At 41.9% G+C, this 14,892-nt stretch overlaps 1 long non-coding RNA gene across 1 annotated transcript; it reads left to right on the top strand.

Moving 5' to 3' along the window:
• The first annotated feature begins 3,408 nt into the window (after nt 1-3,408).
• On the top strand, nt 3,409-5,520 carry LOC131919854 (uncharacterized). The gene is made up of 2 exons (XR_009381436.1): nt 3,409-4,056; nt 4,888-5,520. It is a non-coding gene; the product is annotated as an uncharacterized LOC131919854 (long non-coding RNA).
• Nucleotides 5,521-14,892: the final 9,372 nt, after the last annotated feature.

The raw sequence follows: 14,892 nt of genomic DNA, 5'->3' as shown, positions 1-14,892 counted from the left end.
GAGGCTCCGCACGAGGGCCGCCGGCCGTCTCGGGAGCGGGGCGGGCGCCGGGCGGGGCGCGCGGCGGCCGTGCGGGCAAAGTTTCTCCCGGGGGGCGAGAGTTAAAGCGCCTCCAGAACAAAAGCGGCGGCGGCGGCGGCACATGGGGCAGGCCGCGGGCCGGGAGGGGGCGCGCCCACGAGGAACCTGCGCGCGGGCGGGCGGGCGGGCCGGCGGGCGGGCGGGCGGCGCGGCGTGGGCGGGCGGCGGGCGGCCCCTAAACTTTGTGCGCGCCCCGAGCGGTCGCCGGGACGCTGGAGCTTGCGGGGCGGCGACGTGGGTGGGTGGGGGGGACGGCCCGGCCGCCCCCCGCGCGCTCAGCTCCGCGTGGGCTTTGTGTGCCACCGCGTGGGCAGCTCCCCGCGTGCGGGGAGGCGGCGGAGGGGCCCGCCGGGGGCCCGGGGGGTGGGGGAGAGACCCGGGAGGCCCCGGCCCGCCTCCGGGACGGCGTGGAGCCGCGGGGCCGGGCGCTGGCCGCGAGCGCGGCGCGGGAGGGCTGGGCGGGCTCGGCAGGAGCGGCGGCCCCGCCGCCATGTTCCTGCGGGGCGGGCCGCGCCGCGCGCGCCGAGGGCGGGGGACATGGCGGCGACTGCGCGCCGCCGCCGCCGCCGCCGCCGCCGATTGTTCCCGGCTTAGGCCTCGGGCCGCGTGCGGCGAGCCCCGTGCCCGGCCCCCCCCCCGCTCCCCCGGAGCCCGGCCGCGGGGCGCGCGGGACACAAAGGACGGCCGGCGTGTCCGGAGCCTCGCTACGCCCCGGCCTCCCCGCCGCCGCCGCCGCTCGCCGCGCAGCCGCCCAGAAACGGGCGCGGGGAAGGGGGGGGGGACTTGTCCGCGTCCGGCGCGGCCCGGCTCTGACCTGCCGCCCCCTGGCGGCCGCGCCCGGACCCGCAGCGCCGCTTGCCCCCTTGTGCGACATGTGCTGCCGGCCCCGGGCTCCATGAGCGTGGCGGGCACTTGGCAGCGCCGGGTGTTCCCGTCCCGTTTTCTCTTGATCAGCCGGCCCGAAGGGGAGAGGGCTAGGGAGAGGAGCAGGCGCGTGGTTTTCTTGACGTGACCAGGAGAGGAGAAAATGAGCAGCCTGCCACGAGGATCCCAGCAGTTGGGGAAACAACTCTTTATCCCGGCTTGCAGCCACGAGGTCTTGATGGGGGGAGGGGTGGTGAAGAATGGTCCCATGGTGGCTCCTTTCCTCAAGCCCCGAGCTGCACAGCACAGTTCGGGGTTGATGTTGGTCGTATTTACAGTATTTAAGGAGCACATTAATTCATGCGAGTACGTGAATCTTCGTAATTTTTCAACTTTATTCCTCTCCTACCGTTTTTTCACCCAATACATTGTTGGTCTGGCTCTGTTGGCCTTGGTTTTGCACATGGATAGGATTGTCCTTTAGGAAGGTTAGAAAAGAGCAAATTCGAAAGGGTTTAGAAAGTGGTAATTTTGAGCAAATGCGCTTATCCTTTCTCTGTCTTCGTTCCCCCTCCCCCCCAACCCTAGTCATACACGTGGACCTAGCAGCACCGAAGCTTTGCCCCAGGATCCATGCTGAGAAGGAAGTTTGCCTGAGTGGGTAAGTATATTCTAATTTCTGTAGTTAACTTTATATAAAGACGATTGTTTTCATTTTTGTCGTTGAGTTTTTGCAACGGGCTTGGAGTTTTAGAGTGTAAAATAAATGCGTTTTGTATTATGTCAAATTCCTACAGAACTAAGTGTGGGTGAGCTAGATTTTAAGTAAATCTACAGTGGATTTTGGAAACTGTTTCCAAAATAGTTGCAGACCTTTTAAGTTGGATTAATACAGTAGATTTAATTTGAGGTGGTACATAATTTGGGGTGGTACTTCACTTTTTAAATTGTATGATAAACTTAAAATGTATTAAACAGTAATTGTATTAATAATGATTTTGTCAAGTGTCTGCCAATGTGGAGGACAGAAGAAAAGGAGTTGGTGCCTGGTGGACCTGGAGCTTTCCTCTTAAAGGTACTAGCAAGTCAAGACAGCCCTGCTGATAGTGTGTCTCATTTGTGGATGGTATGATTTTTGTGTGTGTCCCTTAAAGTGTGGACTTGGGGGGGGGGCCTAGTGTAAGGAAGAGTCGACATTCCAATAGGGGTGGTTAGAACTTGGAAGAATGCTACTTAAGGCTTAAATGTGTACAATTTGGAACTTGTTGCTTTTAGATGATTTTTCTCTTGTTGGGTTTGAGCTGAAATGTATGTTTGTCACAGACGTTAACGCTTTGGGCTGTTATTCTAATTATTTATTTCAAATTTAGCAGGAGTAAAGAGAACCTGACCTTGTGAACCTGAAGACTGACCAGTCAGAATAATGTCAAAGTGCTTACAGTGCAGGTAGTGATATGTGCATCTACTGCAGTGAAGGCACTTGTAGCATTATGGTGACAGCTGCCTCGGAGCCAAGGGGGCGGAGTCTGGTGAGGGCTGCTGGTGCTGAGTGCTTTTTGTTCTAAGGTGCATCTAGTGCAGATAGTGACGTAGACTGGCATCTACTGCCCTAAGTGCTCCTTCTGGCATAAGAAGTTATGGCCTCACCTCTCGAGTCAAGCAAGCGTGTAGGGGTCTTCTTCATAGTTTGTGTTTGCAGCCCTCTGTTAGTTTTGCATAGTTGCACTACAAGAAGAATGTAGTTGTGCAAATCTATGCAAAACTGATGGTGGCCTGCTATTTACTTCAAGTGTTGTGTTTTTTCTCTTTTTAAACTAATTCTGTACTTTTATTGTGTCGATGTAGAATCTGCGTGGTGTGTTTGATGTGACAGCTTCCGTAGCACTAAAGTGCTTATAGTGCAGGTAGTGTCTAGTTATCTACTGCATTACGAGCACTTACAGTACTGCCAGCTGTAGAGCTCCAGCCTCGGCCTTCACCCAGTCCCACTGTCGTACTGAACACTGGTCTATGGTTAGTTTTGCAGGTTTGCATCCAGCTGTATAATACTCCGCTGTGCAAATCCATGCAAAACTGACTGTGGTGGTGACAAGTCTGTAGAGAAGGAAGGGAAACTCAAACCCCTTTCTACACAGGCTGGGATTTGTCGCAATGCTGTGTTTCTCTATGGTATTGCACTTGTCCCGGCCTGTTGAGTTTGGTGGGGATTGTGACCAGAAGATGTGAAAATTAATATTGCTGAAGATGCCGCTTTCCACTGTAAAAAATGTTTGCTATGGAGTGTATGAACTCTTTGTAACTTTTGGTGTTTTCACTAGTGTAAAACGTAAGTTTCTCTGTTGGAATTGGGTTTGTTTCTTACTGAATCAATTTACTCTGGGTTTGCACGTCAGACTTAGCGTTTTGAGGGTGGCGCTTAGAGACCCACAGGTATTCTAGTTGGTAAAAGTAGAATGGTGCTCGCTTGGAACCCAGAGGATTCCAGGGTTATTTTACTCTAAGACCATTATTCAACTGTTGAATTGACATGAGTTAAGAAAACATTTTCTTTGAATCCCTGTGTAGAGAGGTTTTTTGCATTTAGGATGAGGTGTTTTCTGATGACACTGTGCCTGGTGCATGAGATCTTGGTGGCAACAGTTAACGGCTTCTACTGTGTTGTGCACACCCAGTAAGAAGACCTTCAAACTGTTCTTACCATGTGCTGCCTGAAAAGCGAGAGTGGGTTTAATTAAGGGCAGGTGACAAACTCCTCACTGTAAACGGAGGGGCAGCTGTGCACATGTCCTTCCCTGCTGCTGCCCTTGAGTGGGGTGCACTGGGGTTAGTATCAAAATGCTCCACGTTACAGGTCTAGTTCCTCCTGTCTAGATGCCGACACCACAGTTGGTTCCCGGCTGTGTGAATAGATGCCGTTGGAAGGGAACCTAAAGAGTAGTAAAATGAATAAGGATGAGCTATTAAACCAGATCTAAGCTAATAGTACATAATAATTTGAACTTTTTATAGTCGTTGCAGTAGACCACCTAGAGTTAAGTTTTCCATCTCTTTATGTGCTGCTTTTTAAAAGAAATGTAAGAAGCTTGTTAGTCTTGGATCCTGAGTAGCAAGGTAAGGATTTCGCAGATGGAGTTTACTGTAAGATACATGTTTAGAATAGTGATCAGAACTGTACAATTATTAATAAAATGGAAATGTAATCTGATCAGAATTGTACAATTATTAATACTGGAAATGTAATCACTTTTACCTGAGTTTTTGAACCTTTTGAGTTGAAGGAAAGTTGTTTTAGATGATTAGTGAGAAATATTACTCTAAAATGAGAAGTTCTATAATGTCAACATGATTCATATGCTCTATAAAGGGAGATCTGTCAGTTGTGCTCTTAAACTTTTTGAATATTACGTTCATCTTTCAAAGTACCTGCCAGGTACTTCCTACATACGCTAAGTTACAAGTATTAAAAGTAATAGGGTCTTTATTAGTATCATTGGATGCTGAGCCAGTGTCGTAGGATTTACGTTTTAGAATGTTTTTAACTTGTGTTGAGATTTAATTCTAGTAAGTAACATGATAAATAAATGTTTCCTTGTGGCCCCACAGTGAGGTGGAATTTTTTTCCAAGACTTTGTTTTAGTTCTCACTTAAGTTTGGTTCTATAAGGACATCAAGCAGATCCATGTAAACTTTGGTTCAACAGCTAGGGAGACTAGTTGATTGTCTTGTTTCTAATTTAAAAGTTTCTAATTAAAAAGTTTCGGTCTCTTCCACTTGGATCTTGTGGTGGCTTAGGTCTGTTGGCTTTTTCAGGAGAGGAGATTTGCTGTGTTCTTGTATGTTACATGTAAATAGTTCTATTAAGAAGGAAGCACTATTAAGATTTTAAAGCTCCTTACAAACTGTTAATTTTACTAAAAGCCCTTGAGATGTTCATTTTAACAGGCAAACCAAAGCACAGAAAACCAGCTGGATTTTTCCCTGTGCATGGTTTGAAGAGTCAGTCCTACACAATTCCTGACACAATGCAACCTGCAGCTGCCTGGAGAAAGAACAATTCAATGTCACTAAAAATCTGTTGTATGTATAATGAAATTTTGTTCTGTAACTGATAATATTAATGTAGTTTGTCTGGTTTTAGAGAATTAGTAGGTGAATCTCAAGCATTCAAAAAGTTCAGTGGACAAGGTCCATTTTGGGTGTCTTAACTGGCAAGAAGCATCATGTCTCCTTGCAGTTTTCCAGGTTATTTTATGTAGAGGTGACAGCTTTGCTCTCTGCTCAGTCAGAATTAGTGTGCTTTTCTTTTTGGGTAAGTGATTTATAACATACTGCTAGTTTGTATAGGATCTATTCAGAAAAATGACCTGTGAATTTTAAAGCATAGGAAGATTGTTGACAAGGGTTTCAATGGGTTTTTTCCCCCAATAATCTGACATGTGCAGAGCATTTAGAGGTGCGTGGTTAGTGTGGTTACAAACTAAAAAGTGCTGTTCATTTAATGCTAATAAATACTTCATTTAAAAACTTGATGTACATAATGAGCATGTGGAAATAAAGTTAACTTGTAGCACTGGTGATCTTGTATCTTTTTTTCCTACAAGTAGCCCAAACATTTTCCCGGTTGAGGGCATGGGGACCAGTCTTTAACTGTGAAGTTTATATTTTTGTCTTTAATTTTACAGGTAAGAGGAATCATGGTGAAAGGTTAAATGTTCCTGAATTTAAACCTAAGAATAAGGCCAGTTAGGATACCTTTTCAAATAGATCTGAAAAACTACTTTGATTTGGGTTCCTAACATAATTTGGAGGAAAGTCTATAGGAACAATTTGTCAGGTCTTTTTTTGTTTTGTTTTAGGACTTTAGATGATAGGCATAAAAAGCCTTTCCAGTTAATGCCTTTCTGACTAGGACATGTGTATATGTAGTGTGTATTAGTCGTATGCTGAGGTTAAAACTTAGGGAAAGACTGTTCAAGTGTTGGAGATGTCTAAAACTGGTTATATTCTAATGTTCAGGTTTTTTTTAAACAGTGTATGCCACTTAAGGATTACTACTTAAGATGATAGATTTCTGTAAGTCATGATAGATTAGAAACAAGGTACCAAATTAAAAGGCCAGTGATTTGATTTCTCATGTAATGCTGAATATTTGGAAAAAAGTAAATGCAACATGAGTACAGAATTAGTTCTTGTATGAAGCTTTTAGTTTTTTAATGTACATCTCTAGTAATTGAAGAACGGGTCATTACTTAGAATTTCATGGTATGGACAGAGGACTGCTCTTAGCAGGCTAGAGGAGGTAGGACTTGGAGAGGAATTTAAGCTCTAGGGGGCTTGGCTTTCAGCAGTATGTCTTCTGATTCTGTTCTGAAACAAAATGTGTAGGTCGGTACAGTGAAAGCCAGAGTTGTGTGCTAGATTGTATTGCACATCATTTAGAATGCTTGTGCAGTGAATGAGAAAGGATGATTTGTAGTACTGAGGAATTGTCTTAGTTTTTTTGTGTTTATAGGTGTTAAGACACATGTAACCAGTATCCTGAGTTGTGGCATGAGCCATCAGAATGCTTAGGAACCTTGAAGCTGTGTCTTGCAGTTTGCATGAAGGTACAAGTAAATGGCAGGATTTTGTGAGTTCCATACTTGTTCAGTTTCTTAGGTTTATATCTGACTTGAGGCTAGGTGCAACCTTTTTTTCCTCCATAACTTGATACAGTAATGTTTGGGTTTTTTTGCCCATCGACATCAGTTAATTAGAAATTGCACTTACTACTTAATTCCCATCTTAACCACTCCACAAAGAATTTGATCTTTAATGTCTGGAATTTACACTGTATTTACATGGTACTGTTTTTCCAATTGCTGTGGCCCCAAATTTTAAACCTACCCTCTTGCATTCTCACATGCTAGCTAAAGTTCTAAGGTCCACATTAGTGTTTTCTTTGAGCTTGTGAGCTCTATTTGACCACCCCAGTGTGCACACAGATCCTCTTTGCTCTGCTTTTACCTTTTCAGGCAGTCTGATGGTGAAATTGCTCTTAGCAGTCTTATCTAGCTCCTTTGTGGTGTATTGAGTATGTTAGATTGCAGTCTCCACAGAAAGGAATAAATTATGTCACCTGGCATGTTGGAAGTGGAGAGGAATCTGAGGTACTTTTCCAAGCCTCATTTGATGTCTTCATTTCTAAAGAAGGAATGTGCTCCTGCTTCCAACCTCCAATGGTAATATGTAAACTATGAGCCCAATGGCTTGAAGATACGGTCCACTGGTGCTTAGTATGTAAACCCTCACCTGGTGTGTAGAACCACAAACTTGCAGTAAAAGGAAGAAGTGTCCTTGCATTAGTGCTGTTAGAATGCAAAGGGCCTGGAGGGGGTGTTAACTAATAACACATGAATCAACAAAAGTAAGTTGTAGGGAGGCACGTGAACAAATGTCTTGATTCACGTAGTGTAGAAGTGTTGGTTTCTGCTCTTGGGAATGTCTGAACAACTGAGTTTTCAGGGACTGAAAATTGATTTGTACCCTTAGCAAACTTAATGCTGAGATTGTTCAGGTACTTTGTTGCCTGGAGGAAATAAGACTACATGAAAGTTTCAAGTGGTCGTATTCTCAAATTTTTTGCTGTTTTTTTTGTTTGTTTTTGGAAAGGGGGTTTCTCCGTAGACCAGCTTGCCCTTGAACTCAGATTCTACCTGCCTCTGCCTCCAAGTGCTGGCCACCACTGCCAAACTGGTTTCTCAAATCAATGTTTAGGGCGTGGACATGTTTTGTTTAGTTGGGGCAGTTTTGTACAGCATACTTTGATCATAACTCTACTCTACCAAAACCAAGCCCTCAACTCTTACCTAGTCCATTTTGTGCAACCCCTAAACTGCTCAGTGGTTCCATCAACGTAGCATGATCAACCTACCCAAAGCCATATCCTTAAAACTGGCTACCCCCCAAGCCCTCTACTGTCCATAGCTCCCCAGTTTGGTGTTGAGGCACATGTGACTTCTCATTCAGAGCATGGAGATGGCGGCAGGGGCATCAGGAGTTGAGGCCAGCCTCGGGTGTAGCTTGAGTTTTCCTGCCTGGCCCACAGTCAGGGCAAATCTCTCTCACCTGCCAGTCCCACAGCCACTCAGACCCGACCAAGTAAACACAGAGACTTATATTGGTTACAAACTGTATGGCCGTGGCAGGCTTCTTGCTAACTGTTTTTACAGTTTAAATTAATCCATTTCCATTAATCTATGCCTTGCCACATGGCTCGTGGCTTACCGGCATCTTCACATGCTGTTTGTCATTGCGGCGGCTGGCAGTGTCTCTGACTCAGCCTTCCACTTCCCAGCTTTATTCTCCTCCTTGCCCCGCCTATACTTCCTGCCTAGCCAATGGCCAATCAGTGTTTTATTGATTAATTAGCAACACATTTGCCATACATCCCACAGCACTCGGGTATATGGTTCCATGAAACCCTATATCAAAAATGTAACCACAACCTAAGTTCTTTGGTCATCAATAGTTTTTCCCTTGTGGGTTCCACATTAGTGGATATGTCAGTGCTAAACTACAAATCTTCCTACGTAGGGTCTCCCTCCAAACAGACTGGACACGGGTGTTAGCGCCTAGTGACAAAGCAATATAATTTCAGTGGTTGTTGAGGTAAGTGTAGTTTAGAGGACGAACAACAGATTACAAAATTACAGCAAATGATTTTCTTGGAGCTTTGTATGGTTTATGGGCCCCTGTAATGTGTAAGCTCCAGTTTGAAGACTGCCCTTCTTAGTGGCTATGTAATAATTGGCTAATGTGTTAAATTTAAGGGGGTGTTAACTCATATTTGTAACAAGCACAGGTTTTCCCACACTTAATACTTAACCAGCTTGCCACTGAAAAGAGCAAGTCTTAATCAGATTCACTGAGAACATTAGGTCTCAAAACCACCAGGAATAGTTAAGTAAATCTCAGGTGTATGCTTTATGACCCACTTCTGATGCTTGTAGATACGGATCGCTTCCTTGGGTTAATGACGATATCAAAAGTTTGAATAGTTAAAAGATGAGAAAACATGGGGTCATAGAAACACGTATGCGGGCTGTAGTCCTCAATGTTTTTGATGAGGGAAGGGGGAAATTAAGTGGTGACCTAAGCACAGTTTGGACAGCAGCCTACAATGATCTGTCTGCCCACCCTAGTATAGTCTGTTCTCAGATCTGAAATGTTCTGTAGGAGAGCCCTCTGCTGCCCCTAGCCACTTACCCTCTCTGTTACTTGTTTTAGAGAAAGTATTTAGTGCATGTTTAGATTCTTTCATTGAATTTGCTATTATTCCAGTTTTCAACTCTGGGTCTGAAGTCTTGAGGTGGCTCTCACAAGGCTTTGTTTCTGAAGCTCTAGGTGGTGCAGAATCTCCTTGTCTTCTAGTCTAATGATTGCATTTCTTGGCTTTATCTTCAGCCCCAGAATAGCAGTTAGAATCTTTACACATGGATTCTACCCTTTTTCCCATTCAGGAATCCTTGTGACTGTATTATGCTTTCCCAGATACTAAGTACTGTTTATGGCCAGTCAGTTAGCCATGCTTCCATCTGCCTCCTTAACTTTGCTGTGTAACATAGCTTTAGGTTCCAGGGGTAATACTTGGATATCTGCTTATCACAACCTCCTCTTTTCTTTTGGAATCATGCTGATTTTAAATGTGTGTATAGTCCTAGGCCTTTGTAACTCCTGAGGATTTAGACTCCAGGAAAGTTCAAGAGCCCAGTTTGAAGGAGGGCAAAGGAGCAAAGGAAGATGCTCATGAAGATTTTTCCTTATCATCTTAGAGCAATGTAAGAAAATGATCACAAACAATAGACAGTTGCCATTGGGTAAAAGGAAGTGCTGCTAAAATGAAGGGGGTTCACAGTACTTCTCAGCAGAGAATTTTAGAAAGAGTGGTACCCCAGTCAATTAGCAGGTTAGTTAAAGGTCTCCACAATAGGGAAGGGATGAAATAGAAATACTTGCTAGCCAACAGCATGTGTAAACATTTAAGGTTTTTTTTTTTTTTTTTTTTTTTTATTAAAGTGTGAAAGACCGCCAGGGTTTAAAGTGTCAGAATGCCTCCAAACTGAGGAATGAGACTCTGTAGGCAAGTTAAGAAATAAGCAATTCTTTGTTTAAGGTACTAAAAGCAACCACTAATAAAGCAGGGAAAACAATAGTTTATAAAGTAAAGACCAAAAAACCTTTTATTTTAAATTAAACATATTTAAGCTTCATAGCATGAAATTGTGGATTAATTTTGGCCATTGGGAATGTAGGCAGCTAGACAAAGATGAGTCTCAGAGCTTCCCCTGGTTATTTTCTGTCCTGACTTAAATATCTATTAAACCTAGGTCCTTAAAAACAAACAAATCTTAATTTGTTTCCCTTGAAGTGTATGTAAAATAGGTCTTCAGTAAATAACTGTTGACTGAAGTTAAGACTTTAAGTGTTCCATGGTTAGTGCAATCTTGAATTCTTTTGTTAGGGTATTTCTATAAAGTTCTTCAATGTTGTATGATGCTGTTTTGTTTCTTTACCTAGCTGTAGAGAGTAAGGAGTGCTTATTTTAGGAAAACGGCGAACAAAGGACTATATACAATAGTGGCAGAGGGGCATTTGATACAAAAGAAAAACTATCTGCATGCAAGAGTGCTGTGTATGGCTGAACAGGGCAGGTCATGGAAACATTCCTTTATGATAGAGTTCAGAGCAACTCTCAGAAGCAGCTACCAAACCAAGGCTCGGTTCACAGATCTTCAATCCCAGTATTCTTGAGAGTGGGACCAACTTGATCTACATACTGAATGCAAGGCCATCTTAGGTAACTATTAACACCCTGTCTACAAAGTTAACAAAATTAAATCTAGTTTTTCTGGCTTTTTAAGTAAAGAAGAGGCTTGAAGAGATGGCTCAGATGTTAAGAGCAGTTACTGTTCTTGGAGAGGACCAAGATTCAAGTCCCAGTACCCACAGTGGCTCACAGCCATGCATAACTCCCAGGGGTTCCAGTGCCCTCTTCTGACATGCACATATGTATATACGTACATACTGGCAGGCAGAACATATGCATAAAGCAAAATAAGTCTTTAGTAGTTTTTTAGAAAGTGGGTAATGAGGCCATGACCTCAAGACTGCTTTCTGTTTTTCAGCAGATGATCACGGTCTAACTAATGTATAAGCCTGTGCTAAAGGCTATATGTCCTTAAAAAGACTTCATTTTGAGATAAATCTCTTGCATAAAATCTGAATTAGTATAACAAAATGTTACGACTCCAAAAGTAAGCACTACTGGAATTCACTGCAGGGAATGCTAATAGGGTGAGTACCATGTACATTTGGTGAACATTACAACAGGTAATTGAAGGGGCAAACTTGTTACTCAGTCCAATGTAGCATACATAAATACAGTAATTAGATGGGTTCTATTTTTGACAATTTGACCATTGTGTGTAAACCTTACTTATATGAGGAGTCATCAGATACTAAATTTTTTTAAAAAAATATTAAGGAAAAATGGTTACACAATCGTGGTTTTTGCTTATATAGGATTGTGGACCTCTTTCTACTGTAGAAGTGCTTGACTTCTTTAAAATGATGGAATGTTAAGAAATCAAAACCCCTAAATAACACATTTTATTCATCTTAAAGACATTCAGTCCTGTTCATTTTTAAAACCTACTGTAACATTTTTAAATACAGGTTTGTCTCCAAAAGGATGCCATTCACAAGTAATTTTCATTTTTGTATAAGGCTATTACTTTGATTTCATTTGGTTTGTGAAAAAAAATGAAGGGACAGCAATACGTTTAGAAGCCATATAATTCAACCATAAATTACAGGGTTCTTATACACGTCTGGTTCTGGGTAATGATAGGGTCTAGAAAAAGGAAGCACTGATTAACCTTAGGGAAAAAATACTAGCAGAAAAATGGAAGAATCTACCTTGATAATTCAATGAGATTATGCTGCAGCAATTTAATAACCATTCTGTAATGGGATTATTTGACCCAACTGATGACAACTGAAGCCCTTGTTTAAGAAAACAATGCTAGCAAATGATAGCACATGCTGCCGGGATGCTAAAGACAATTCTGAGGTTAATAACTGACGTTTACACATTAACCCTGCTGGAACACAGTCTTAAGTGCTGCTGACGCTATTCTTTCCAAAACTCCTCAAATAATTGGGAGAAGTTTGAGGAAATCAATCTCTATTAAATAGTTAACCATAAGGCATATTTATCTTAGCAAACAATGCTTTCAAAATGTTCCACTTTTGAAACTGCTTGAATCGTTCATGTTGACCCAGTGACTTTGTTTGCAAAGGTTAACAGAAGTAGAGTTAAGCAATTGTTTGGCACGCTTGGACATTGTAAATGATCGTACAGGATAAAATGAAAAAAGCCAGTTTTTAAAAGTTAATGAGGAGCAGACCTTCACTCTCCCTATTTATTTGGGAGTAGTTATTTGAGAACTTCCTAGTTATGAGCCTGCTTGTTTTTGTCCTTGTGCATATTCTATCTTTTTCTCTCCCCCTCACCCCACCTTTCTTCCTCTAGATTTCTCTCCCTCTTCTGTCTGTAGCGTCTGTATTTAGTGTTGACATGTGTACCATTAAGGATTTTTCTAGTAAGTGTTCACATGTTTATACAAATAATTAAGTATTTGTAAACTTATAAAAGTACTAAGAATAATTTTTATTTTCATTTGGACATTTTACATTCTTATGGAAAACTCAGGCCAAAAGTAAATATTAAAAATAATAGTATATTTTGATATGAGTGATGAAGGCCAAATTCATACTACCTGGACATACTACCACCTGAACTATGTTTGTAGGATCATAATCCTAAACAGTATTTCACATTTTCTAGTCATCTTAATTTAAAAAATCTGCCATTTACAAGTTGTCTACTCTGTCTTGAGTTCACCTTCATATGAAAGCTAATAAAGATATTTTAAAGAAAAGGCTTATGATCTCATGAACGCATATCCAAGGAATACACTTGGCAATGTATATAGCAATATAGTTATAGCATTTTCTGAATATTTTGTTTTTCCCCTTCACCTTGTTTCTTCCAGTTTGACCTCTGTTCTAAAAAACAAAAAATACACAATGAGTTAGATATTTATAGCTTGACATCCAGCATGAAAGCTGCCTTCTTCCTGTACTGAATTTGTGTGCTGCAGTTCAGTACCTGTGTGTGTCCAAAATATTAGGTATAGAAGACAACAAATCATTGTGAGATTTGGGACTAGCATCATTATGTATTGAATGGTGGTTTGGGTGAGAATGGCCCCGTAGGCCATTATGTTTGAATACTTCATCTCCAATTGGTAGCTGTTCGAGGATTGGAGGTATGGTCTTGCTGGAGGAAGCATATCCTTCTCTGACTCCTGCAAATAGGTCCAGATGTGAGCTCTTAGCTATTCTTGCTGTCATACCTTTGCTCCACTATCCCTTTGCATGGACTCCAATCCTCTGAAATAGTAAGTCCAATTAAACACTTTTATAAGTTGCCTTGGTCATGGTGTTATGTCACAGCAATAGAGAAAAAGCAAATACAAATGGGTTAGAAAGTGAGATGATATAAGAGAATGAGATGGGATGAAGAAACAAACGATGACCAACATTAACTTTTGAGCCCTACAGTAAAATGAGACCCCCACTGACAAGGTAAAAGTAGGTGCTTCTAAAAAACAAAATGGTCTATTGTGCCACCTTGCGGACATTGACCCTACAACAGAGGCACACCTCTCAACTGTTCTTATCCCTATGTATTTGTTTTCTTATCAGAAACAAGGAATTAATAGCCAGTCTGGTGTGCAGCAAAACTACCAGGAAGTACAATGGCAATGTGGTTGCCTAGAAACTTGAAGAGTGAATGTTTATTATAGTCAAAGTAATTTTGAGTAGCTCGAGTAATTGTTACGTGAACTCTATTAATAAAATTAGCTAGAGTAGCTAACTTGTCAAGTACCAGGAAATTCATTAAATCCTAGCACAAACTTGATCATTGCTATGGTAAATTTCTCTATGTCAAGGATGAAGAAAGTGAGGCAGTTATGCAGCTGACCCCAGTTTATAGGGTGAAGTGGAGTCAGCATATAAGTCTAGAATGTCTCAGATGGTTTCTCAATCTTCCTAATACTGTGACCCTTTACTACAGTTCCTCATGTTGTGGTGACCCCCAAACACAAAATTATTTTTGTTGCTACTTCACAACTATAATTTAGCTACTCTTATGAATTACTATGTAAATAGTTTTCCAGTGGTCTTAGCTGACCCCTACAAAAGGGTTATTCAACCCCAGAGGGGCCATGACCCATAGGTTGAGAACCACTGGTTATAGACTACTTTTACTTTGAGAGGTCTTAACATACCCAAGAGAGCACAAGGAATATGTAATCCAGGACAGTTAACTAAAAGTTCTAAGAAAACAAAATAAGAGGGAGTCAATAAGCAATAAGAACTCTCAATATTAAAAATTCCAATTCCCTAATAAAAGCTGCAGACAGAATGGATTATTGCTGCCTTCATAAAATAGCAATAATAGACACCACTTTTGGGTAAAAAGGGTGGAAGAGTATTCCAAGCAAGTGGAACAAACAAGCAAGTTATAGCTATTGTAATATCTGACAAAATAGACTTTAAAACCAAAACTAATCAGAAGTGATAGAGAAGGACATTTCATATTCCATAAAGGAAATTTCCATCAAGAAGAAATTAGAATTCTAAACAAGAACACCCACAAAACAAACATAATTAGGTCTAAAATGACTGATCACAATGTGACAATATACTCACCAATAGGTGGGCCATCAAGACAACTAAACAAATTCATATATGGCAGACTTAATAGACATCTATAGAACATTCCACCTTTCATGGTCATTGTTCTGTTGCTGTGAAGAGACACCATGACTCTGG

Source organism: Peromyscus eremicus, chromosome 9 (assembly GCF_949786415.1).
Source record: "Peromyscus eremicus chromosome 9, PerEre_H2_v1, whole genome shotgun sequence".
Lineage (NCBI taxonomy): Eukaryota > Metazoa > Chordata > Mammalia > Rodentia > Cricetidae > Peromyscus > Peromyscus eremicus.
This window is presented reverse-complemented; position numbering and strand designations above follow the sequence as displayed.